The sequence below is a fragment of the Dermacentor variabilis genome, chromosome 4, assembly GCF_050947875.1.
Source record: "Dermacentor variabilis isolate Ectoservices chromosome 4, ASM5094787v1, whole genome shotgun sequence".
NCBI classification, from domain to species: Eukaryota; Metazoa; Arthropoda; class Arachnida; order Ixodida; family Ixodidae; genus Dermacentor; species Dermacentor variabilis.
Window position 1 is genome coordinate 24,539,349 of NC_134571.1, and position 23,635 is coordinate 24,562,983.

General features: G+C 46.7%; 2 protein-coding genes across 2 annotated transcripts in view; one reads left to right on the plus strand and one right to left on the minus strand.

Annotated features, from left to right (window-relative positions):
• The window catches only part of LOC142578823 (uncharacterized), a 524,047-nt gene that overhangs the window by 222,404 nt on the left and 278,008 nt on the right, over positions 1-23,635 (minus strand). The window lies entirely within an intron of this gene.
• Positions 16,888-23,635, plus strand: part of LOC142578827 (GSK3-beta interaction protein) — a 613,414-nt gene continuing 606,666 nt past the window's right edge. The window contains exon 1 of the mRNA XM_075688447.1: positions 16,888-16,998. The gene's annotated coding sequence lies outside the window, so the exon portion shown is untranslated. The remainder of the gene's footprint in view (positions 16,999-23,635) is intronic.

Consider the following 23,635-nt stretch of genomic DNA (forward strand, 5'->3'; position numbering starts at 1 on the left):
TGAGCCCATGTTTATCTCTCGCCTCTTTTAGAGCAGTAGCGTTGCTGACGTTGTTGCTTACGTTGTTGTTGCTGTTGTTTGCGTTGTGCAACTGTCTAGCGAGTGGAACTTTTAGAACTTGCGTGCGCTGCAAAGTTTAGATCTTCCAAAGGCTTTCCGCCCGATTGAAATGCGCCGCGTCTTACCTGATGCCGAAGGGACAGGGTGCTGTAGAGAGGTATACAGATGCCTTGCCTCGCCTTTCACCTATGTTTATCTTTTGATACAGGTTGAAGTACATCGTGTTAATTGCTAAAGGGTTTCCCGATCATTTCGTTTCGGAGCAACTTTGTGCTGACAAACGGTGAGAGGATCGAGTGAAAGGTGATTTCTCTGCAAAGTGTGGACGTGACAACAGATTGACAACAGTGAGTAAGGAATCAGCTTTAACACAGGGTCATGACATCAAATGGATCTGAAGGCGCATCCCGTTGATTGCATGGATTATGATGCATGACTGAAGGAGTAATACACACGATTATTATTATTATTATTATTATTATTATTATTATTATTATTATTATTATTATTATTATTATTATTATTATTATTATTATTATTATTATTATTATTATTATTATTATTATTCGATATAAGAACACGCAAGCTGGCAACTCCCATCGAGAGGGACACAGGAGTGAATGAAAAACAAGGAAACCAATCAGCCCCGCATTCTCTCTCTCTCTCTCTCTCTTCGCAAGAATGCAAGGCCGGAATAAAGGACAACGATTTTATTCCAGTGCTATTTCTTTTCGCGCTTCGTCAATGAATCGAGCGGTGCTCCGCCATCTCCACGCGGTCGGCTGGTCGTGAACGGTGAGGAAGGAATATAAGCGATCGAAAGGAATCAGTACATTGTGCCAGCCTAGTACGTGTATACAGAACTTCTTGCCGTCTCCTCACGATGCTTTCTTCCAGGCTGCTGTATGCTTCAATATGCGCTCGCGCTAGTCACGTGAAAAGGAGAGAGAAAGCTTCTCGAACTGTCATCTTCTCAGCCAGAAGCCTCATCTGTGCACGGCCCACCCGAAAGCCCTACGTCAACCTTAGTGCTCATTAGGAGTGTGCTCGTTTGCCGCGTGCTCTAGACAAGTCGCGCCCAAACAACGGCGTTGTGTTTCCCTCAGAGCGAAGACCCCCGGAAATGCCACTTTCGCTCACTTAAGACGTTTCCCCGAGGATTGTGCTGCGCAGATTGGCTACGGCAGGTGCTGATGGCTCGTGTCGAGCAGACCTCGCGGCGCGCTGAACCGCTCGAGAGCGAAAAAAAAAGGAGAGGGCGAAAGAGGAGTGAGAGGCCTATCGGAAGCTACAACCGGTGCGTGCTCATTATGTAAAATCAATAAGGCGTCGCGGCTCTATACGGGTCCCATCCGTCATCGTGTGGCGAACGAGAATCCTTGGCCAGCATAAAGCCGTCGCTAGGAGCTGCAGTGCTCCTCGGCGGGCAATTACGGCGGACGTTAAGTACCTCGCGGATCAATCAAGCGATGCGAATACATTCCCTCTTTCCCATAACTGCGACGCTTGGCGCGCGAGCTTATACAGTTGCCTCTTTAAAACGATCAATCTTGATCTCTCCCAGAAAAGTTATATAAGTGATGTATGTGCCTTTGGAGATTCACAGGTAATGCTTCCCCCGTTCATACTATTTATATACGGCAATATTTATGTATGTATATCATTCTTAGGCGTCTATATAAGCCTCTAGGGTGAATAAAAAAAAACTACCTCTGGCATTCCACCAGCTGTCGTCGAAAGGAATTATGTTTTACAGTCCTCACGTTGTTGTCGCAAAACTCCGTTTATTTCTGCTTCTGTGTCAAGATGTATAAGAGTTGCTAAAAATTTCTAAGGTAAACTTATTCACAGAATATTATTCCACATAGCATTGTCTTGTGGAGTTCCTTGCAAACTTTCTTAACTCTAGCTTTGCTAGGTAGATATCAGTTGGAGAGTGCCACGTATCTAAAATTACGCAATTTAATTATTTCATTTACATTTAGACATTAAGACCACGTTAACCTATGAAAACGATGGAAACATTGCTCATCAAAATGTCACATTTTACAAGTTAGCTTCTTTGCAAGGTCCAAGGTCCAACGGCTTGCGGCATGGGTGTGCGCGGAAAAGTTTGCTTGCAAGGACCATACCGCACACTTTATTTTCAATCGCAGTGTCTAAAACTAAATCGTGTTGAAGTTGGTGACTCGAGTGAAACAAGGATCATATCCTCGTAATATGTTATGTCTACTAACCTACGTCGAAGGCCTTGCTAGCACTGTGAGCGACTGCTTGTGCGCAAAAAGTATCAAGCAGGAGGTGGTCTTCACCGCATAAACTTATTTGGGGAAACTCGCCTCCAGGAGGCTCAATTTAATGCAACGCGGTCTTCGGTTAACTGTTGTGTAGACGGTACCTAATTCTTTGAAGCTTACAGTAGTGCAACAAGTGAAGAGTGTGCTTTGATTGTTTCGAACTATAAGTATACTTGATGAGCAAGGGACCTGACGGAGTGACACCAGTGTACATGTTTATATACAGCATGGTCGTCCATATTTGGGTATGCGAGTAATGACCGTAACTTCACACGGTTATAAGCAAGCGGGGGGAGAAGGCAGATTAAAAACTCATAAAAGAAGGAAAGCGAGGTGGCGCTCGCCATTCAAAGCGAATTCCTAGTAATTGTGCACAATACTACACATCTTCGAACCAATAAACTGACGAACCAAACAATTCATTAATTATTTTTGTTTCATTTCAGAACAGGATGGTTCGTAGCCTAATTATAAAAGATAGATAAGTCAGGAAAGTGGTTTACACTAGTGCTCCGACAACACAGGCGCCCCTAGATCTGACAGGGAAGCCCATTCTGAGAACTGCTATTAACTAATGGACGGGCTTTCCGCTGTGGCCTTCAAATCACAAATGTGTGGAGTCGATCTGTTAAAAGTTTCCAGTGACTATATTCTAGTCAACATCTGCGAAACATCGGGTGATGCAGTTGGTGAAACTTATTAAAGCAGCAAATTGCTAGACAAACACGCGTCTTGTATGATGATTGTTGTAGCTCCTTCGGGATTATTTCTTATTTCACCATCATACTGGTTCCCCAATAGGCGCTGTTACGCTACAGTAGAACTTTGCGCTGGTTCACTCTTAGTCTAAGTGGAAACTGTGCGGAAGAGACATATAGAGAGAAAAGACGTACATGGCAATGAAGACGGGTACAAGCGAAAAATGTTGTTTATTAGCTGCGACAGAATGGAATACTGTGGCCTACTAAAAAGCCAGCTATTCGAAAATTCTAACTAAAAGACAAAGCCCTAAACCAAGTAAAGATACAGAGGGAACAAAATAATGAAAATCTTTCGCAATCAAATTCACTCGCGTTCGGCGCCGTGCGTGCGTGGTCTGCGTCGGTATTCTTCTCGCGCAGCTCATACTCAGTTGACGTACTGCAAGCATAGACGTGTTATCGAAGCAGCTCATATACAATGCTGTAGCGGCGAGGCACCAAAGCGCCTCAGCGATATTTTTCCTTCAGCCTTTCAGCGGGCGCCTTAATGCAGAAGCCCCTGTAGGTGCAACCTGTAAAAGCCGTTCTTCCATCCATCTCCGTCTGACTACTGGTTGACGTCGAAGAGGTCCAGCGCCATGCAAGCGTCACAGCTGCAGATGGTTTAGTGGTTTACGCAGACTAAAGCTCAAGCTATGTTTAGAGCGCGGTCGCAACCAACCAACGTTTTTCAAGCAAACGTCGCGTTTCCTGCTTGGCTCGAACATACGACGCCGCTCGTAAAAGCACCGAAGACAGTTACGACCAGTTTGTGCACACAACTGCAAAGCTATGCGTGAGCCAGAATGCCCTTCCGCGTGAATGACTCAGTGAGGAGCTGAGCGCAGCTTTCTGGCGTAAAACCCAAAAGGAGGCGCGCCATGTGGAAGCCCGTCTGCCCAGGAAAAACGGGAAGCAGAAAGTAGGACGTGTCGCGGCCCAGCAACGAAAACACCTTGACTTCAAGGAATCGGAAAGCATCCGTCGTCGCTCGGTGGAACGCCAGGCCGTCCGAGTGATGAAATTTCGCGCAATGTCTCTCTTCGCAGTGCCGAGGAATCCGTAGGCGGACCTTGTGCCCGAACGCTCGAGTACGTCTTTCCCACTTGGTCATCAGTCCCTAACGCATAACATAGCCCCCGCTTTAGTCGGATCACTCTTTCCTGTCTTTGTCTGAGGACCACAGAAAACTGTTCGAATGTACATCCAGCAAGGATAATTTGGGTGGGCGGCATATGCGAGGATCCCACATGCCACTGTGCGAGAGCGTATATAGTGCACAACAGTATATGGAACGTTATTATCGCCTATGCTCGCTGGTAGCGCTCTCTGATAACGTGATAAGTACAATTCGGAATTGTAGTAAACATAAGCAACAACTTGTATGCCTTGTGAATGCAATGGTTTTCATTTCATTCCTCTCGGTGGTACCGCAGCAGGAAAAGACCAAGACATCTGTCGAAAGGGGCGTTTTCCAAGTTCTTGTATACACTAGCACCTTCCCTATATATCTCAAATGCATACATATACCATCGCACCCCGTTTCACAAATCACGCTCTTGTTGGTTTTCGGTGGTGATACAAACAGATTTGTAGAATGACAATACGAAAGGCCAACATCGTTGCTAAAATTTCGATCAAGTACTGCCATTAGAATCAATACGTTGCTCCGAAAACCGTTTAAAAATAAGCCCTCCGGGTAGTATGATTTAAAACTTGCTAGAATAATCTTGTACGCTGTGGTACACGTTCCCAATATGAGAGCGTGCAAAATAAGCATAAATTATATTTTCCCTGTTCTGCGTATAAAGCGCATAGAGTCGCAGCTCGACGCTAGGGCTTTGGTAGCCGTGGTAAGATGGCATCTCCTGCTTCACTTCCCGGACAACGCCTCCATATCAGAAGTGTTGCCCTAATGTTATTTATCTCCCTTTCAATAATCGTGCCACGAGCCATCCTCTCAAAATATGCCTACTTAATCCGATGTTCCTTTCTACAGTAGCGCGCGTGATTTCAATGCAATTAATTGGTGGGTCGGCGCAGGGGAGCCCAGCGGCCAGCGCCAAAGCCGGCAGGTAGCGGTTACGTGGGCGTCATCGAAGACGAAGGCCAGGATACCCCGGCGACGGTGGAGGACGGCGCAGAGGAGGCGTTGCCGGAAGAAGGAGACGACGAAGTGGCCACGCCAGAAACGCATCCACCTGTCTACTTTTAAAAGGACGCCACCGGCCGAGAAGAGACGCGCCAATCCAGGAACAGAGAAATGTCACACCTTTGGCGAGGAAAACTGCTAGGCTTCTGCAACGAGCAGCAATAAAGACCTTTCTGCCAAAGGTTTCCTATCGCTCAGAATTCTTTTTTTTTTCTGACAAGCAAGTATAGGCACGCCGGTACTGCAAGAAAATACGTCCAAGACACTAGGACAGAATTTTATCTAAGACAGGGAAACTTTCTTTCACAGGAATCGGTATGGGATCCTTACAGCTGCCTGCTAATATCACGTGTAGAACTTTCGGTGTCATAACTCTTCCTCTGCCGTGTGATTTCTGCAGGACTGATTTCGTTATCGTGTATCTTTAGAGATCGTTGTTGATATCTGATTACTGATTGATGCCGCGCCCAGGAAGTGCGCGGCGTTGTTGTGTAAGAAGGCTTACACCACAATAATCCAAATGGCTGGCAGTGCTCCGTGCGATGTCTGTGGCTGCGAAGAGAACGTCGGCCACTTCTTATGCCCCTGTCCCCGATTTCATTCAGAAGGGCAGTCGCTCTCCAACGCCCTGCGTCGTCTAGACGATCAGCGGCTGTCCGCGCAAGCGCTACTCGGACAATGTTCCCATTGCTCGTCGGCTCCCAAGGCAGCAAAGTAACTTCTGGGCTTCTTGAGGCCCACTAACCTGTGGGAACGTCTTTGCAGGAGCGGCTTGAAGCCGACCACGCGCGTGGATGCATTCACCGCGTCCATCCTCTCCCTCCCTCCCTCCTCTCTTTCTCTCGCATCTTTCTATCCCATTTTCTCTTTCCCCAGGGATGAATATACCTGACCAGACGCTTTCATCCTTTTTTAATACTTTCTCCTTCTCATTTTCCCCCTCATCCTCCTTCTTATAAGCAACAGAACACAGCAGCCGTTGACCCACAGCGCCAGGAATTGTTCAGTTTTTTTTTATTATAGAAATGAAAAATAAAAGAAAGGGATGGCAGGCACCCTATAATGGTGACGGCTACTCCCTTTCTCATAGCACAAATAAGAATATATAAAAAAGTAGTAGGAAAATGAAAAGGAACGACGTCACAGGGTCAGAAATGCAGCGCACAGTCCTATACATCCGCGAAGATATAACTATAAAAGGCAAAGGAAAGACGCACCCCAATGAGTTTGTAAACAAAGTCACAAATAAAGTGACGCAAGCGGCCGCGATGTAGACTGAGATGAGCATGCGAACAGATGAGGAATTACAAAGTTAAAATAATACACGCACGGAATATGATAGTCAAGAGTGAATTTAACACAGAATACAAAAGAGTATGACACGAAATATACAAGTGCTAATAATTACAAATAACTAAAGTAAGTTTTAGTTACATTGTGTGTCTATTCAGTGCCATATCTAGTATTTTTTTTAAGGATGTCCGTATTTTCGTAAAAATGTTCGAATGCACTCAATGCTTTTCTGCCGCGTTTTTTTCGATGGCCATGGGCCCAGCACTTTTGCGAGTGAGAGAGGCTGGTGAGGATCAGTAGGTTGTTGCACTTCTTTTAGCTGCCGTCCTCGCGTCGCGTGTCTGAGGCATTCGAGGAGGAGATGGCGAACATCCTCATCGTCGTTGCCGCAGGAGCAAGCCGGGGAAGAAGCCCGTCTTATGCGGTATAGGAAATGTCTCGTGTATGCTGACCCAAGGCACAGTCGATGAATTAGTGCCTCAGTACTTATCGAAAGTTATACATCCAGCCGGTATTTGAGTTCAGGGTCCACTTAGTAAAGAATCGATTCTTTAGTATTTTCATTGAAGTAGGTTGACATACACAAGTCCTTTAGTTATCTTAATATGCGTTGCCTGTCCATTAATGATAAAGGGATGAGCTGAATTTCTGCATCTTTATTGGCCGATTTTGCCAGCGAGTCCGCCAATTCGTTGCCTGCTATACCAGCATGTCCTGAGACCCACTGTAATATCACTCCATGTTGTTTTTTTTCCAGTAGCCTGAGTTAAACTCTTCAGTACTGCGTGTGTTGTTCGTGCATGTGGTTGGTTGCCATAAATATCTTCAAGACATGCTAAAGCCGATAAGGAGTCCGTACAAATTATCCACTTTTTCGGTGTCTCATATGTTTTGATAATATAAGTGGCTTGGGGAATTGCCACTAACTCCGCTATTGTTGGTGACGACGTGCGTCCTAACCCACACGCGTATTCTACCTGTAAGGATGATGTTGCCACATGGTATGGCACAGCAAGGGGACTGAAAAGGAGGAGAACCAGGTCTGCCTCGGCTTCGCGCGTTGACGCTTACGCTTCATGAAGTGCAAACGCCTGGATACGCATTCAGCGTGTGTACTACAGCTGGGTATACGCGACAATGTAACATAAGCGGCAGTCGCACTTCGTTTACAGAATCGTCCGTGTACACGTGAATAGACTCCTGGTACTTGTCAAATAGCTTATGTAAGGCTAATTGTTTAGCTGTTAATGTGGAAACATCCTTTTTATTTTTAATACCTTCAATTGATGTTTCTATTTTCGGTGCCTGTAGAAGCCATGGTGGATAGCAGAGGTTTGAGTGCAAAAAATCGGATCGTGAAAGTCGTGATCTATGCTCTTGAAACGCGGCGTGTATATGTGCAATCGGATGGTTCGCTATTATTGAAATAAGTGGCTGCGCAGAATGCTGGGTGGAAATTCTGAAGAGATGCCGGTATCTTTCCAGGCTGCAAATTACGGTGAAATGTGGTTCCCGCGTTGCTGCAATAATGAGGTGACTTGCGGAACTCCTAGGCACACTCGTAAACTGCGAGCCTGCAACAGTTGTGGTCGGTGAAAAGACGTCGCAGATAATTTGTGCAATAGAGGGGCGGAGTAAGCAATTTTCTGGCTGACAAGTGCTGAGTTAACATAGAGTAGAGATGCAGTTGTTCCACCCTGCTTCGTCTCTGCCATTCTGCGAAAATTTTTATGACACAACTACCTTGGTCCTCCAGGGCGGTCAAATGATGAGTCCATCGAAGCTGGTGGTCTAAAATCACGCCGAGAAAACGATGTTGAAAGACCGAAATTTCTCACTTTACGTGGCCAATCTTGCAACACTTGAAACACTGGAGGTGCTTCGGTATTTTATTACGTAGGCCTTGTAGGGCGCTGCAATGTAACACATCAACTGCCACGGCATTTTTGCGCGAGTTTATTCTCATGTCTTTAATCTCATTTGGTGCGATTCTCTCGAGTAATGAAGAGAGGACCTCCCTGTTAAGGAGCCGCAAATTGGTCGCCGAGTCCACGGGCGTAAAGAGCACAGTGTGCAGCCAGCGCTGCGGTGCACTCTTCATGGTAGAAGCACTCGCCGACGAAGATGCCTGCAGTAGCCTTCTTTTCGCTGATCTACTCATCACGACCTTGAAGTCATCGTCCGACGAGTCCTAGCTGTCCGAACATAACTCAGTGGCCTCGCTGTCTGTATCGCTTGACGCACTTCCACGTTTTCTGGACGTTATCCGACCTTCGTTATCTGCGCTTCTGGAATGTCCTCGGAAATCTCTTCATCCCTTGCCGCAAGGACGGAGCGGCAGCTCCCAGAAATGCAGGGAAACAAAGCGAAAAAGCGGAGACAAAAGTACAGGCGTTCTATCAAAGAATCACTTCGGCTTCCTCTCACACTAACCCCAAGGTTTCACATCTACATCTAAGGCAGAGAAGATAGGCTGATGAAGAATCCCCGACTACAGCAGTACCGCACCTGTAATGTAGAGGAAATGCAATGTACAGCCCTGCTTCACATTCTACTAGGACTCTCTGTACGAGTTCCGCACGAAGCCATTTGTGGCTTAAGGTGAAGCTCGCTTTCGGTGCTGGCGCAGACCGCATGCAAGAAATTCATGGGTGAAAAAGTTTCCGTTAAATATTTTTTACTCATTGTATATTCTTGTTCACCGTGTATTTGGACCAATTTGACTAAATATAAGCATTTCCTTCAGGTCTCGTGTCGTCCCTAAAGGACTAGCAGTCACGCGCATAGAAATACGGCTGTACAAGAACGTTCGTGGCATAGAGATAGGTCAATTCAGCTCCGAATAACGAATCTGACGTTTCTTTTTAGCCATAGTTAAACCTTTTTTTTGCGTGTTGCAATTGTCATTAACGTCTTAGGGTGACTTCAAACACAACTTAATTAACCTTTCATTCGCTAACTTCAACTGGAATAAGACATTGGAGTGTCACTTGAATTTCTACGTCAACGTCATCACCATTGTGTCATCACTGCCGCACGCGATATGAGAGCTGTTCGCTGTCCGGGATGGGTAGTAGCTGAAAGTTGTGCATACCTTCTCAATATTCTTTTTTTTTTTTTTTTTTGACCACGCAAGAGCTGCAGGTCGTCGCCCGGCAGTCACGCGGGAGAACTTGCGCGCCATATAAAGGTCGAAATCCCTGTCGGCCCATTTCAAAAGCGCCACACTTTGTTTTTGCCGCAGCTAACCTTTGCGCAACTCGGACTTTGCAGGTAGCAAAGCAGCGGTAACGCACAGTTTACAACCTGTTTACGGCTCCCGGCAGAAACCGAACTACTTCCTGTTGCAAGGATGTCTACGCCGCCCGCTTCTAGGGAGGGGACGTTGCCTGGTAACACTGGAGTGTAGTCCTCGGGACAGGCATTGGTTCATGTCGAAAAGTTTGTACTAAAACCAGACGCTAGAACGAGCGCTTACTACCAATTAAGCGTTCGTGGTGTGCTCTCTCCCTTTGCCTTTGTCTGGCTTTAGCGCAAAATTTTCGACATGTATCACTGCAACTTATTCAGTTTACCCTCCTTGTTATCAGGCACTGGTGATCAGCGCTGATCAGCCGGTGATCAATGTTCCCGTTCTCTCACGTCAAGCCACGAAGAAGCGTGAACGTGAGGAAAAGGGAAACAGTCAGCCGTTGTTTCTTATTTATTTATTTATTTATTTATTTATTTATTTATTTATTTATTGTCCAGCCAAGAGCAAGAGCGCAGCTGTTTTCAACTTCGCCCAGCTTGCAAATGATGTGCCACCCGCAGTAAGCTATATATATACGTCACAATGGGGGCTTGACGTTGTGTCAGAATCTACGTCCCAGAATGGGAAATCAGCTTACTGAGTGTGAAAATTTGATGTTGAATGTCTCGGAATCAAAGCACTCCAGGAAAACCAAATAAAGTGAACTTCTCTTCAAATATGATTGTCTTAACCTTCCAAATATACACATATACCATAATCGTGATATCCAAAAGTTAATAAAGAATATTTTGTTATTATGAGCTTGGTAACTCTAATTTGCCGCAGATTGCTTCCGCCAATGCCCATACACCACTTGTGCAAGCAGAATTTGCGTAGCTATAGCCATTGCGCTGTTATTAAAAGTACGGTTAGCTTAACTTTCAAGACCCTGTATGCTTAGTACCGAAGGGCTCTACAAGCACACTAGGTCACTATGCCGTGAAGTATATCGTTTCTTTTCTCGCAACCGTAACGCGGCAACACGTAACGTATTTTTTACTTACCTGCCATGCAGCGAGAAAGGGGCACGCAAGAGGAGACGAAGCCGTCACGCGTGGCCCGTTTTCGCTGCACATCACGACCCAATCAATACCAATTGGCCCATCGGTCTGCCCTTTTCAACTGCTGAGGTATTTCCGGCATGGAGTCACCTGGAGCGCGTCCATTTCACACTGCATCGAAACCACGCCGTTACAGCTTCGCCAAAAGTTGCACCATGTAGCATCCTATATATTTGACCGGCTACCACGTGGTCGCTATTTTAGAAAGAATCTCCACGCGGTCATCGCGCAAACGGAAATGGGCGCACCGATGGTGGGCCAGAAATAATACCTCGGAAAGTATATGCCAGAAATACGCTCTGGCACTTTGCATTGTAGCAAAGACAGGTGTCAACGCCTTCAAATGATGCGCCCAGGAAGAAGTTTGCGTGGCCACCAGGGAGGTTTTATTTAGAACCACCTTGCACAGCACAACAACCACGCGACTTTGCAACCGGCGAATTTGGCGAGTGTCCGTTCACGCAACAGGTCGGTTCAAGTCCATCATAAACGCTATCTACGCACACCACGTCTCTGTGCAACTTGCTTTCCTGTACACATATTTTCGTGCACACCTACGGTAACGTATGCATACATTCTTGCACGTATTCGTGTTGCTATAAGTATCATCATATGAATATTAGTACATCAACATGCCCTGCCATCGGGTATTTAATTAATATTCTACCAACAACTTGATATGCTAATCTTCTACTAACTCATTCCTCACTGTGGATCTTAGGAAGTCCTTATTCACGTAGACAGAAAAACAAATGCCGCAGTCTGTGTTTGAGCAGCCTACCTTTTGACCCCGAACAAAAGGAAGCGGGAAGATTTCTTTTATTAGATACATCGAAAAATGAGAAGTTAGGCCTTTTTAGAACCGGTCATCTCGAGATCCCAGTACACTATATTCATGCAAGAATATTGAAAAAACAACGACTAAAAGAAGAAGAAGGAGGAGGAGGAGGAGGAGGAGGAGGAGGAGGAGGAAATAAAGAGAGAAGGCAGGGAAGTTAACCAGAAATACGTCTGGTTGGCTACCTTACTCTGGGGAACGGGAAAGAGGGAATAGAAAGATGGGATGGGGAGGGAGAGGAAATGCGCAATGAGCTGGCACACGCACGCGGAGGGCATGAGCGAGTCAAAGGCGTTCCCAGAGGCCAGTCGCCCTCAAGAAAGACAAAAGTGCCTTCACAGCTTTGTGGGCCGACGAGCAATGGGGGACGCTCCTTAAGTAGCACCTGCACGGACAACGGCCGATCGTCCAGTCGTTGCAATGCGACAGATAATGTTTGTCTTTCCGACTGAAATCGATGACAATGGCACAATAAGTGTTCGATGTTCTCTTCGCTGCCGCAGACGTCGCACGCAGCTCTGTCGGTCATTCCAATCAATGCAGTGTACGCCTTCCTGAAAGCCACTTCCAACAACAGTCGGTATAGAAGCGAAAAGAATCTCAAAACCCACTATATAGACATACAGTCACAAGATGCATGCGTGCAAATATCGTCGCTATAGGGACATTAACACCGGTAGGATAGCTGGTCCACGTAACTGAAACAGTCATCAATCACACAGGAGAGGGGAGACTGTAAAGAAGTCCGTTGATGTATCATATATATGCAGCATCCATATTTGCACATACACCTCACCGTGAGGGACAACACGGCCTGGATCTCAATACGGTAAGAAAAAAGAAGCACGCAGATTCAACGCGATGTCGGAACCTAAATTCCGTGAAGCGTGCTTAAGTTTACGTGGTAGCAGTAGCAGCGGATGACAAGAGCGCAGCCTGTGTATCTGTCAGCTGTCTGTGTCCCGACCACAAGCAGGCGATGTACGCATGAGGCTTGTCGAGGGAAGAGCGTTGTCGATAGGTGCACGCACAGAGAAAAAAATTCCGGGAGAACCCATCTCACGGTGAATGTCGACGTCACTGCGATTAGCAATTTAGCGACAAACCACATTGCCGCCGAAAAGACGCGGTATACGTAAGAGGCGTGTATGCAGCAAGGTTTCTCTCTCGCGCTTTCATATGGACATGCCATGCCACTCCGCGCGTGGCTCGTGTGTGAATAATATATTCAGACAAGATTACCTGAACATTTATGACGCGGTTTCGATTCCACCTAGCACTGAATATAGTTTTAATGAGTTTTTGTCTTTAATTGTTGCACATACCAAGTCGCACATACCGAGCGACCCAAGTTAGCTTGAATGAGGTTTATTGAAGAGTGGCACACACCCAGTGTCACATACCTCAAGTTGATCCGACGATGGTTCCCTCAGCACAGCATTCCAATGCTCTACCGATTATACTACGGACTACCCAGTAACTTTAGTTGGCGGCTAAACGGTTAGATGACTGACCGACCGCCAGAAAGACACCGGAATATGCCTGAAGCATCTTAAAAATGCTAATTGCATAATTACGACACATATGTAAATGCATTTAGGGAGTTATGCCCCTTGCGTCAAAGTGGCACATCCATTCTGGGCGATTGGCTAAGAATGGGCACATACCGCGGGGCACACACTCTGTAAACCAAATTGCTACTAGGCCAGACAGCAGCAGGCAGCAAGATGTCTATTCGTGCATACACCCAGGGGCCCAAGTCACCTATATATCTCCACAAACATATGCGGCGCGTAAACGACGACGAATGCCAAATCTCGGGGAAGAGGCAGACAAAGCTTCGCTGTAAGAGAAGCACTGCGTTCAGTGGTTTCTTCAGTGACGAAATCTACAGCTTGCCGCTTCAGTAGGTTCAATCCTGTACGCAGTGCGTTTACACACACGTTTCAAAAAGACGTAGTACCCGAATTTACTATGCGGTATGTGTTGCGCCTTCCCAGATACTGTTTGGAGCAGACTGAGACTAGACCAGTGGTACAGCGTGACCTATAGGGAGATTTTGGTCGAAGGAGTTGTTCTATGGTGCAAGTGCCGGCAGCTTGCGAGGATATAGATACGCTTGCAATGACAACGACGGCGATGCTGATGACCGCAACTACAAAAGACAAACAATGACAATTTAGTACTACTACTACTACTATCCCAACATCAAATCACGATTAGCATGACGTCGGCTAGCGATAGGGAATACTATTTGCGCCCCTTCGGGCCTCATTTTAACAATTATTTTTATACGTATAAGAACAAATAGACATTTGAACACGTATAGTTCCAACGTTTAGGTCTACGGGATGAGTGTTCTGCATTAAAAATGTACGTTTATTGTTTGATGAAAAATAAACGCAACTAACTTTATTTTTGCTTTTTTTGGTGATTGTGAAATGCGAGAGCCGCCCCATCTGTCGACGCAGAGAAATCTCAGCGGACCTGTAGACCGAGAGCGTTCCCGTGGCGCACGGTGTGCGCGCCGCAATTCGGCTCGACCCGCAAGGCCGCACACAGGAAACCGAGCGTCGATAATAAAGTGCCGGTTCGATAAAACAGCGCCGCTGGTCGTGCGCGGGCGTGTGCGTCCGTATGCAAAGTCAAGGCACGCACTCACTCCCCGCCTCCTGTCATGCGGTTCCCGAATTCTGCGCGGCAGCTTCTGTCTCGGGCAGATTTGCAGCAAAAGTTCAGCGCTGTTTTACGAGCGCGCCACCGAGAAAAGTTCTCGCTTTTTCGTGGGGGGAGTCTTTCTGCTTGTTTTTTTTTTCGAACGCGCATTCGTAAACTCGTAAATGCCGCACCAGTGCTGCCACGTGTGCTTCCGCAGCAATCAGATGCACAGACCCAGGGCGTGCACTGCGAGCCACCGCTTCAAAGCAGGTTGTGCCGAGATACGCGCGTGTTATACGCTGAATTTCAATCACGGCTCCCAACAGTTCGTCCAGGCAAGCAAAGCTTGAAAACCCAGGCGGATATTTCGCTTTAGCAGATTTTAGAATGCGCGGAGAGCTGTATATGTTTCACTTCTTACGCATATGGGTATTCTTGTGTGCATAGAGCGAAGGAGAAATGCGAATATGTATGATAATAACAATAAAAGAAAGGAAGCGGCTGAGGGCCGGGTACGGCATTTTTTATGTAAGTAGGATGTCCCACATTCAGCTGCAACAACATCCTCTCAAGATTGCGCAGAACATTTCGCGCCGACCGCTTATCTCAACCTTGTGCCAGAAAAACACGCGGGAGCACAGAGCGTTTTGCCTACGCGAGACGTTCGCATGCAGCGTATATAACGAGCGAAAGTAGTGACCGGCATGTCTGGGTGTCAATATATCTTCCATCCTCTGGGGAAATCATCGACTGCTGTCACCGCGGAGCTAGAATGCCTTCCCGCATTTTGCTGTGCGTATGCGAGGCGTCTACCTGCATGCACCGTAGCATTCGTGAACAACACTCTTTCGTGCGGCAATCGGTGAGCATCGTTGATCGCGCGCGATGTAGATTCGGCACTCTCACAAGTGTCGCGATCCGGTTGATTTACTATATGACATTGGCACGATGGCAGCAAATCTCGCCTGGGAACGAGGCGCCGTACAGCGATCCGATTGGACGCGTGGTAATGTTGAAGTATACAGAGGCGGAAGGGACCAGTCTACGAGACCATTTCTCGAACTATATAACTTGGCGATGGCAAAGTGATTCTGCGTGGCTTGACTTCTGTGTCACCATTGTCTCTATTGCTATCTCCGCCGCTCACTTACCGAGATAAGAGTTGGGGAAAAGAAGTTATAGAAGTCAGAGCTCTCTCAATCCCTGCCTTGTTTTCCGCTATTTTTCTAAAGCATTTGGGCTACATACAGATCGTATACCACGGCAACGACCAATTCAGCCAAGGTTGTCACATTAGCCGTTCACGATTAAGTCTACGTCCGCATTAATGCACCTGACTTAAATCCTTGAAACAACCTGTTTCCGCGAAAAAAAGAAAAAATAACATCAATTTCAACTAAAGCCATGTGCTCAGCGTGACTGGTGACATTGAGGCGGCACGTGAACGACTGGCAACTCTTGTTACGCAAACGCCTGTCATTAGCGTTTCTCATGGAAATTTTCGTAATTGGTTTAACCGCAGTGAACACCTGCAGCTGTTGCGCTCATGGTTGAAGCAAACGGTCAGGATTGCATGGTAACGTAACAGCACAGTCGGCAAGGCTTGCCGGCGTGAACCGCCGTTAACGAAGTTCACCAAATGAACTTACTAAAACAAGGTACTATGCCCAGTTTTTTAATCGCGACTGAAACAAACGAGACAGATAATCAGCTACAGGGGCAAGTTAATATTAGTGTCCTGTCTTCCTGTAGTCTCGCTGCTTTCATTAGAATTCCATAATATAGAGAGTGAGAAAATGTCCCAAGATCGCCCACCTACGTGTCCATTAGCGCCAGTCACAAATTATGTAGGACGCACAAGCAGTGTTTTACCAAGGTGCTATTCTGTCGCTTTAAATAAACACTGCCATTTTTCAAGCAGTCACTCTCGCGACCTCAAGGGGGGCGGGGGGGAGGGGGGCAGAATAAATAAACGCGAAAGTAGCCGCGTCTTTAAAACTTGCAGGAGAAAGAAAAATATAAGCAAGTGAAAAACGAGCCACCAAGAGGTGAGAGCTCGGAATACCTGCTTGCCACACGATACCCCGCAAATCAACACGCGTGCGAGCCACAGATTTCTCAGAGGTGATTCCTTGTCATCACATTGCGTGCGCTCGGGTTGGCGGAGGTGGCACCCAAAATACTCCTGCCGCGGTTCGTTTGTGCCGCCTGCTTTCGCCGACACGGACTGCGTCCCTATATAAATATCGCTCCGGGAGTCAAAGTCGAGCGCCGAGTGGTGCATTACTTCCGAGCCTGACGTTGACTCCCACCCACGAACTCGCCTCCTCCACCGCGGAACCCCTTTCGTGCCTTCCTGCGGCCTGAATGACGCAGGGCGTATAGCCAGCCTCTCTGCCAGCTGCGCACGCACATTGGATGACAGCTGGAGTTTCGTCGCCAACGCATGCAATCCCGCGTACGCACGCACAGATTGCAGGACCTCGTATAAGCAGGATGCACCAGAGTGCGGGTGGAGGTGACCCGTCTCGCTCTGTCTTCCCGCAGGTGTGCTTGCAAGCGAGCCGACCCGAAGTGTATGACGGACGCTCCTCGTGTGTGTAAAAGGTGAGTGCTCACTTCACTTCAGGAAGAGAGAAGCGCGCAGCTTCACGGCGACTCGTTTTCAAATGCGCCTCAGCCTTGCGAATCGAGACAGTCTCGTTGAGGTTGAATTGAGATTGGGTCAGTATACACGGCTGATCATGATGCCATGATATTGCGATGGCAACGCTTTTCGGGACGTTTATTAACCCCTGCAGTGGGAAAGGGTTCACGAAATATAATGACGATAATCAAAGCTGATCAGCCGTAGAGCTGATCATCGTCGTCGCCATCATTACCATCATCATCGCGAGTATCCACTACGGAGGACGAAATACGTTTGCAATATGCGAACGTCCTTCCCTCTTGTTTTCCTTCTGTTTCACAAAACATGAAGCTGCCGTGAGATTGCCGAGAGCTACGGTAGGTGTTGTCATGGCCGATAGAAACTTCAGCATTGCGTGCTTCACTTTTACGGATCAGCCAATATGTTTAACGTAGGCGTTGACCGCCAATATATATATATATATATATATATATATATATATATATATATATATATATATATATATATATATATATATATATGTGTGTGTGTGTGTGTGTGTGTGTGTGTGTGTGTGTGTGTGTGTGTGTGTGTGTGTGTGTGTGTGTGTGTGTGTGTGTGTGTGTGTGTGTGTGTGTGTGTGTGCGAATACCACGCTGCACTATGAGGTAGCTGAAATATTCAGCTTTTTCTCAGATCCGTGGTCCGTACGCTCGACTGCCCCTTGATAGCAGATAACAAAATTTAACTGTTATTACGCGTATGATTCAAAGTTCAAAGGTGTTACGACGTATCGGTATTACGTTGTCTTATTTTGCCGCTGCTTCCTGTTCCTAGATATATATGGTAGTGCTCCCCTAATAAACTTTAGTTGCGAGTCAGCGCGTGTACTGTGCACATTCTTTTCTGTCGTTCGTGCTTCGTGAGCGCGGCACATATCACAAGATGAATGCGTACCAACTTGCCCAGTCTACCTGTCACGAATTCGAGCACAGATTGTGCATCAACTAGCCCTTGTTCGTCCCTCTGCTAAACGGTTTACCTGTTTTTTGTTTTCATTTTATTTTAATTTTATTACGTTTCGCCCTATATTTTCTAATTGCGTCCACATATTCTGCCAGCCTGTTTGATTCCTCTTTCGTAAGGCTGCGTCCGCGGGCCATTGCTTCGTACATGCATTCGCTTACGTGTCTGAACGCGAAGTATGAACCGTAATGTTCGAGAGTTAACACTAGCGACAGCCGAACTACAAAGACCATGATGATAATGATCCGGCAGGGTATGTGCTTCCTATTTCGTTTGTGTAGAAAAAGCGAGTTCTCGTGAATGCTATGGTCAAACGTCCCTGCGACGATGGCGTCTGACGTCGCTTAATGCACACAGCAGGTGCTGTACAGACCAACTTTCCCTTCTTACTTTTTTTTAACCTCTCTGTTCTGTGTGTAGACTTCCCAATTGCACTTTCCTCTGTCATCTTGTGAACCGCTTCGCTCGTCTATGCTTCTTCGTCAGCACGTTTAATAATCTTCGCATTGCCCTTGAGGCTGTGTTCAACTGATGCCGTAGGCACATGGTAATAGTGTGCAAGGTACCTCGACCAATTGGGCGCGAACTATAGACGTAGCACAGCACACAACAGATGATAGACTGTGCGGTCAAGATTCTGGTGTCCAGCTTCCAAAGATTAAATATCCAATCCCAAGAGTATTTCTAGGCGTTTGATTGTTTTTCGAGTTTTATGTTTCCCAATCACGCCAGATGACTGTCTCTGCCTTAATGAAATAGTCATCTGAGACAAAATTCGCAAAGATGTTTGTGCGTAATTAAGCCTTGCCTTCCAGTGGCCGGCCACTTTCGCCAGTCCTACGTCCTACATCACGATTCGTCGGTACCTGATCTTAAGAATAGCTTTACAGTAAGAAAGTTGTTGTGAATACAGACCCAGGTCAATCTGTTTTGAACAGCAATTGAGTTAATTAAACAGTTCATCGAAATTCACTCGACGCTTCTTGTTAAGTAAAATAGAAATTGAATTTAAATTAATTATGGAGTGCCGCGAACAGGAACACATGCAGAGAAACCCACGCGGGTTAAAGTGTTCATTTCTATCCTATCAATGCGCTATGCATTTCACAAGGACAAAGAACGCATGAACAAATGAGTGGAGCGTAAGTGAAGCAATTATCACGAGTAGCAGATATGAACAGCAGCCTATTGGGCCCGCTCATTGCCTTGTTGCACTTCATGCGTACGTACGATTTCCGCTATGCATTAAAACAAACTGCGTCCCATGCTCGTGCACTCACAGCGTCGTATACGTGCAACGAATGACGCGACGTACGACCTGCGACCACGACCAGGTGAGGATGCGCCTCCCGTCTCTAAAACAGGGGTGGTACGTGCCGCGTCAGTCGATTACGCACGTCTTACGCTAAAACTCTGCGCTATTCGTAGAAAAGCTACGCGAGCGCCAGGTACGTTACACCTGCGTATGACCACATCGGTGGCGACACATGCACTAATGAGATGCCACAGGGAGTTTTCCGAGGACGCTTACCTTGTCGCTATGCGCTTATGAATGACACACACAAGGACGGAAATTTGGGTGTGCCGAACTGACACACGACTGACACTTTTCCTTCCACGTGGGAAGCGCAACGGGACATTGATCAAGACAGGAAACCGCGTCGCTTTCGATGCTCTTGTACCACGTGGTCAGCCGGCGTGAGTGTATACATATATATATACATAGGAAATAACCTGACACCTCACGGTTCAAGGCGCGGGATACGGCACTAAAAAATGGTCAACAGAAAAGTGGTGCAGGACATGAATACGAACGGCCAACTGAATGTTTATTCGCAAAGCAGGTATACTTCATGGAAAAGTTAGATATATACAAATCTTCCGCCGGCACAAAAAAAGGTATGACACTGAGAACAGCTATAGCCACATCTAATGCTTAATTCCAATAGCGGAGTCAGAGCAGCCGACGGACGCCGCGAGCGAGCACTCGACTCTGGCGTAGAGCAACGCCTCCAAATCCGCGAGTGGAACACAACCTGCGCCGCCGGAGCAAGGCGGAAGTGGAACTTATATTGCCGAATTACCCAGGATGCCTTGCGTGTTGTCATTTCCAGCCCTGTTTGCTCCCAGCACCGCCGCACCGGTCACTTGTTTCTTCAGCGCCGTTCACCTGTTGTTGTTTTTTAAGTGTGGAATGGATATCTCGCCAAGCGTGCAGCAGCTTTTGCTTCCTCGCGAGTCGTGACCGGTGGCGCCTCCCAGCAGAGAAACGTGGTAAAGGAAGAGTTCCGGTCCACTCCGCCGATTTTGGCGGAGCATCTTTTTCTGCTCCATGGAGTGACTCCCGCTCTGAATCCACTCCGACTCTCTCATTGGAACACCATACTCCCGCCCTCACTCTGTCATTGGAACAAACTTGCTCCGAAACGAGCAGAAAAACTTGCTCCGACTCCGCCATTGGAATTCAACATAAGTAATATATCCAGTTGTGGAGAAAAGTTTCAGAAAACAGGGAAACAAATAGGCCCGCGTTATTATTCGAGTAATCAAACAGAAGAGTTTGTCCCAATCCTGGAAACCGATAATGACGAAGGCACTAACATCAGTCCAGCCGGTTTATACCTATTTCTAGGGCGAACGACCACACATAACGCATCTCTAATTTCTATTTAATGCTTTACAGCTGGTCACGATGTGCTACGAAAAACAACGATGCGAAGCTGCGGAGTGCCATTTCTTATGAATGTTTAAAAATAGTCCAAAGACATCAGCCCCTGCCATGTGCTGCTCGAAAGCATCGTGGTGGTTTTAAAGTCGAACCACAGGCGGGAATGTGAAAGAATAGCGGCGTGTATTTTTTTAGGTATATTCGTAGCGGAAGTTCTAGTAGTTGGTTGCGTATATAAGAAAATGACGGCGTGATTGCGTATTTCCGTTTCGAAAGATGTTACGTTTATCTTAATAGTGGCTCAATGTTTAGGCTAAAAGGAAGTCGCTGCTTTTAGTCCTCTGAGCATGACAATTTTCTCGGTCCTACAGTTGTTCAGGGCCTCAAAGAAAGCGGCAAGTTTGGCACTCAACGTGGTCTTTCTCTCATGTAAAGCAGACTAAATTAAGCTATACAGATCTATGCAGACACAAACAATTAAGGAAATGAAAGCATGATAATGCAGGTTGAAGAGGGAGGAAGTTCCCGCAGCACTCCTATAGTCATCCGCTCTACCAACTGAGCTGTCGACGGAACGAAGAGTGAGAAAGTTAACGAAGTAACCATTTGCAAGCAAAGGTGTGGTGTCGATAAAATAATTTCAAGCACTCTTGGAAGAATATAGGCCTGGAGGCACCGCCGAACTTATCAGCAGTAGACATGAAATGCTCACGCAGCAAACATTTCGGTTTGTACTGATGAGACTTGTTTTTAGAAGAGTGAGCAAACCAAGTGTACACGAGGCAGGAACCGAATTCAGAAAGCTTTTTATTCTTTAGTGCTCCTTGTCATTGTCCGACCACCTTGCCATCATCATGCTAATCGTAAGGTTTGGCTGGAATTTTCTCTTACGAACAATTACAGCGTAAGAGCTTCCTGTGAATACGGGCCCTAACCCTCGTGCTTGTCTTACGGTATGTAACTATGTACTTAGTCGCGAAATCGCGCAGTATTTTAGGGCTAAAGTGACTTGGCACTTCAATCTGTTGCTAATCGACAAAAAGTATACTAAACGAAGCACCGAAGATAGGCTGCCTAATCGCTCAGATAACATCTTCGGGCAGAATTAGCACGCAAAGGAAAACGGGTGTAACTAGAGAGTGAGGCCAAAGCAACATAGATAGCTGAAGAACATAAGAAAACAGTAAGCAGTAAAACACGAAGTAATGAATATTAGCCGACGTGTATGTAATCAGCGCTAAGTAAAAATATAAGCCCTTAATTGCGTGTATCCACCCAAGCGATCAACGATACCGACGTCGGCGTTGAAGCTTAGATGGTTTGGCTTGCATATTATGGCCTGTCAGATGAGGAATAGCAGAAAAAGAAATTAAGTGAGAAATAATTAGTGGGTCCATTCGTCCACTCAGATGTGAGCGGATAAATGACGTCAGAGAATGAATGGTCGACGAAGACAAACAAAGCGAAACGGAAAAAGCATGAAAGCCACGGACAGCCACACCAACGCGCGGATGTTTAGCTGTCGTATAGAAAGCATCACAAGGCCACCGTTTCCACCGCAGGCTGAGCAATCTGGTAAACACTGGTAGTTAATTCGATGCACTGGCTCGTAATTGGCGTCCCAACGTGCAGGAACAAATTATATCGGGCAAGCGTGACCAAGGTGGGCCAGCTTATGGCAACCAGGAGGAGGAACCAGGACAACCTGTCCTTGATGCTCCAGCGCTTTTCAGTTCGACGACGGCTATCGATGCTATGTTGTACGAGCACCATGCAAGTCCTTCGAGCCATTACAGAATTCGAAAATAAAAAGCGTGCAGTGGGTCGCTATACACCTGATTGCCCTGCACAACTGTGGAGTTGAAAGCTTCACAGAAAAACAAGGAGAAAGAAGACATACGAGAAGCAGTGCTTCTTTTTCTTTTCTTTTTTTTCAACAAGCTGATTCGATATTGAAGGACCCGCCATCGTTGCTCAGTGTCTATGGTGTTGAGCTGCTAGCACGAGGTCGCGGGATCAAATCCCGGCCACTGCGGTCGCATTTCGATGGGGGTGAAATGCGAAAACATCCGTGTACTTACATTTAGATGCACGTTAAAGAATCAGTGAGTCAGTTCACAACTAATAGTGCATGGTGATATTCCTGGAATGGACACCTCTTCTGACGACGTACACATTTAATAATTTGTCTTTCTGTCTGTATGCAGTTTCCTGTATACAGTTTTTCTTGTTACTATATATGTATTTTTCTCATTTTACTGAGCTTAAGGAGACTCCATTCGTCTAAAACAGTGGCCGAGGCGACGTGTCGGTCGGTGCACGAAGAATGGAATGTTGGAGTATAACTATATACCAGTAATCGCTGACACGCCGCCAAATATACGGTACGCTGAATAGGCATACATTGCATTGCTCCAAATAAAAAAAAATAAGAGAAACAGTGTTGTAACACAACACTGCGTAAAAGGCACTACACACTGGCGCGCAGCTCTGCTGCCTGCCGGCTGCAGTTCACACAGCACTTCGCAACGTGGCAGGACGTCGCGCTGCCATCCATCGGCGATGAACAGATCTACACTTGGTGTCATTGGTGTACGACAAGACAGTCGCTCAAGGAAGCCGGAAGCACGCGAGCACGTGCCAAAGTCATTCTCGTCAACAGGGGAGCGTTCCAAAGAGTCCACAGCTTTTCGGGGTGGCCTGATTGATGACTGCACGAGCAAAATGTTGCTGCCACTGGAAAACTTGGCACGAGTCTAGCGCACCTTGTCCTTGTCGTGTAGCGTCGATAGAAGAAAGGGTTCTGTGTTTTCTGCGAGTTTAAGCACAGCGAACACTGGACAAAGAAAAACGGCACTCGTGCTCTTTTTCTCACACCTTTGGGGGCCGCGCTGACGCGGTTTCCCAACAGGCATTTCTTT